General features: G+C 52.3%; 1 protein-coding gene across 3 annotated transcripts in view; it reads left to right on the plus strand.

Annotated features, from left to right (window-relative positions):
* The first annotated feature begins 620 nt into the window (after window positions 1-620).
* Window positions 621-4,008, plus strand: part of Hrh2 (histamine receptor H2) — a 42,127-nt gene continuing 38,739 nt past the window's right edge. For all 3 annotated transcript variants that reach the window (XR_003845383.1, XM_021215983.2, XM_029547549.1), the window contains exon 1: window positions 621-689. The gene's annotated coding sequence lies outside the window, so the exon portion shown is untranslated. The remainder of the gene's footprint in view (window positions 690-4,008) is intronic.

A 4,008-nucleotide genomic window follows, 5' to 3' on the forward strand; every position in this document is an offset into this window, starting at 1 on the left:
AGATCTTTCCACCAGAACCCCTGGGCTGACTGAGATCTACCCAAATCTGGCTTTCCAGATCCCAAGATCTTCCAGGATTTTCTCAGAAAAACTGGTTCTTCTCTCGCACCTGGCCATTCTTGGAGTGGTCAGGTCCTGGTGGAACTCAGGTGAAGGGCTCATCAGATTTTTGGCCTAGCATTCTCAAACTAGAGAGAGCCATAGCTGAGCATCTCCCCTCACACCATCAATGTGCACACAGGTGGGCAGGGGTCCTAGGCCAGGGAGCTGCCCAGAATAAGGACAGGAGGTAGCCACTGTGTGTGTGTGGGGGGGGGGGGGCGTGGCGTGACAGATGACTATGTGAAAGGGAGGAAAGAAGAGGGAGGGGTGAAAGTGTCCAGAGAAGGAAAGAGGGGTTGGGAAGGGGGAAAAGAGAGGGAGGAAGAGAGAACAAGAAAGGGAGGGACAGAAGGAAGAAGGGGAAGAGGGGGAAAAGGGAGAGGGGAAAGAAAAAAAGAGGGGGGATGAATATGGGAGAAAACGCTGAGGAAAGGAGCGGCTTTCAGAATGAGGAGGAGCGAGTTGGGGGCGGGGACGAGGAAGTGGGTGCTAGGCGCACACTGCCAGCTCCATCCTTGCCCCAGCCAGTGCAAGCGCGCAGTCCTAAGCGACCCGGTACAGCCGGTGGCGCACAGCAGCAGCACCAGGTAAGGTGAGGTGACCGACGCCTCCTGGCAGACGTCGCCTCGGGATGGGGACGCGGGTGGGGTTGCGCGGAGACCAGGCTGTGGCGTGGCCGCTTTGGCTGCTTGCTTCAGATTCCTGCCGACCCCCGTCCCCAGATCGACCTCAGGCTGCGCTGTGCACAGGAAGCACCTGACCTTGGGCTGATGCCTCTACCTAGATTTCCTCCCTCAGGGGTCATACCCACCCCAAAAGGGTGTTATAAGCTGGGCTTGCTGCCTCATCCCGCGGATGTGAGGGACGCCAGGGTAGCCTCACACTCCCGTGCCCTCTAGGGTGAATTTGAAAATCTTCTTGCACTTAAAGGCTTGCTTTGTGCCCTCTGGGCGGTGGCGTGGCTCGCCTGATGTATGTGTGGGAGCTTGGAGAGACTTTCGGCTCCCCAGCACCAGGGGAGCGTCTGAGGCTCACAGGAAGGAGGCTGTCTAGTTTCTCAAGAATAGGTCGCCTTGCCTAAGTCCTCCTGGGCTGCTGCCCCATTCCTGGGCTGCTGGGAAGCGAGGAGTTCCCTGCGCTAGACTGGGAGGGACTGTGGTAGCTGTTCTGGTTGCTATCTGGAACACCAGGGACATCTGGTAGCTGTTCTCTGGTAGTGGAAGTTCGGAAGTGGCCTTGACTCTGGTTTGAGAAACCCAGTGACCTTGAGCCTGAAAGCCTGTTTCCCCCTCTGACACTCACAGGGCAGTAAAGCACCCGTGAGCGGAGGTGTTCCCACTGGTCACTGTCATACACTAACTTTGGCGTCTACTGAGCCTTGGCACTGTTTGTCTGGAGGTCATATATGTAGCTAAGCATGAAGCATAGAACAGGGCCCAGGGAATGGGGAGGAGGGGGGGGAGGTTCAAGTCTTAGCAGCCCCACCCCTCCCCTCAGACACATGTCAAGGTGGCTTTTTTAGGAGACGTCTCTCAGATGAGTCTTAACCAAGCCTCTGCTTTCTTAATTATAAGAGAGAGTTATGAATTTCTATAAACATGTTTGCTTTCCCCGAAGGTTATCCAGGACTGTGGAGCTGATCTCTGAGCTGGGTTTGGGGAGAACCGGAAAGAGTAAAGATATCATTTGTGGACAGGCCTGGCACCAGGCACATTAGGTGTATTATAATTCAGACTAAAGTCGTCATCATAGTACTTCTGGAGACCGGTATCGTTAACCCCCTATTGCAGACAGAGAAACCGAGGTTCTTCACAGGGATTTCCCAGAGTCTCTGCTGTGAAGTTTGGCTTCCCATCTTCTCAACTGCAGGGGTGATCCTGCTTTGTATCATGCTAGCCCCAGCCATTTAATGGTCTTATTTAATAAGACCATGAAATGCACAGCAGAGACTGGCTCCCAGTATAGACTCGTCTATAGTTCCCTCCTTGTCCCACACGGGAAGACTTGCTGCACACTTCCTGGAGATGACTGATGCTTGTCAGTGAGAGCTGGTACCCTCACCAAGCATTGCCTCTAAAGCTCAGGAAGGAAGGGAGGTCACTGCTTAGTGTCCCACAGAAAGCGATATTGAACTGTCTCGCTTCTGCAGCTGACTCCACCCTGTGTCACCCTGTCCCGATGACCCTCCCTCCCCATTTAGTCCCAGCCTGGACAGCTCCCCTGGGTTCTGAGGCGGGCCCATTCCCTCTGTCCTAATGGCTAACTTGTACTAACTGGATTGACTCAGTCCGTGTCATCCAACTGACAGTGACATCTGAATAGGAGGGACAAGACAGAAGACAAAAATCTGGTGACAGATTCAATCTGACAAAAACTCCTTTTAGAGACACTCTCTCCAGAAGCCTTCCCAGTCATCATGTCCCTAGGGAAAACAAACCCAGCTGTGGTCCCACTCCACCAACGCCCCAAGGAAGTAAAAGCAGGATTAAGCTGCAATCAGAAGGATTTGGTTCATCCTTGGGAAAGAAATCCCTGATAATGGGGTAAGGGTCTCAGCAAGCCAAAAAGGCTCTTTGCCAAAGAATGTTTTAAAATAAGAGTACATCCATCCACATGAAGTGATGGGAGGAGAACTGCAATCCCCAAGACCTTTACCAAAACTCAAAAGAGTGTCTAAATGCCCAACAATAGGGGCAGACAGGTTTTTACTAAAAACAGTTTTAATGGGTTGGGGACACCCTTATCCATTGCAGACATGGCGTGACCCTGGATTTGAGACAAAAGCCTAGAAAAAAAGTGGGGAGGGATCAAAAGAAGGTTAGTAACATTTGCCCATGGTGGCAGGGTTGGTCCCAAGGCTTTCCCGATGTTCTGCAAGGAGTAACTACTTCTCTAATTAGCACGGAGACCTCTGTGACTTCCAGGGCTGTGGTCTTGCTGAAGGAAGGGAGTGAGTGAAGGAAAGAGGTGTTCCTGGTGTGGTTCAGTGAATGGGCATGCCACCTTTGAGACTTCCAGAGCCTCTGAAGACAGTGTCCTCAGAAGCAACGTTTGCCAGACTGAGTTGGTCACCATCTTGTTTCCTATGTTCTTCCAACCGCCACCTGTCCCAGTTCTCATAAACTGGCGTGCACGGATCTTCTGTGTTTCCTACGTATGAGTATGCATCTCCCGGGGGACCCCTGAAGGCAGGGACTATGGGACCCTGGAGAACCCTGAGGGCAGGGACTATAGGACTCTGGGGACCCCTGAGGGCAGGGACTATGGGACTTACCTACCCTGTCTTTTCTCACCAGTTCCTTCACATGGCTAGCATGTGTGTTCTTGCCACAACAGAAGCACACATGCACATGTGGCAATGGCGTGGGAGAAAAAGGAACCACAAAGTATTAATGCCAACAGTTATCTGATGGGCTCTGCGTGCTCTCCAGCATCTAAGTAGCCATCCCACAGCCCTGTGAGAAGAGACACCCTAGCTTTCACAGACTATAAAATGGCTCCTGGATGACCACAGAGTGATAGTCTCTGTGCTGGACTCTAGGGCCCTGACATAAGGCACCATCCTTAACAGGGAATGCCCAGATAGATTGGAAAGATCCCTTGGGCCCAGGCTGCAGGGCTTAAGGTGGTACTGGAGACCTCAGGATGAGATACTTAAGTGATTCTGCAAGAGCTGCCAGCAAGGAAGGTGATGATTGACTGAGGACCATTTAATAGTCCAGGGGATCTTTGCATCAACTGCAGGTCTTTGAATGTCACAATGTCAGGAGGGATGCTCTAGTATCTAACTATAGAGGCCAGGGACACTGCTGAACAACCCCTGGTACCCTCCCAGCACCTCAGCAAAGAAAGACCTTGCCCCAAATCTCTCTCTCTCTCTCTCTCTCTCTCTCTCTCTCTCTCTCT

This window comes from Mus pahari, chromosome 16 (genome assembly GCF_900095145.1).
Source record: "Mus pahari chromosome 16, PAHARI_EIJ_v1.1, whole genome shotgun sequence".
Lineage (NCBI taxonomy): Eukaryota > Metazoa > Chordata > Mammalia > Rodentia > Muridae > Mus > Mus pahari.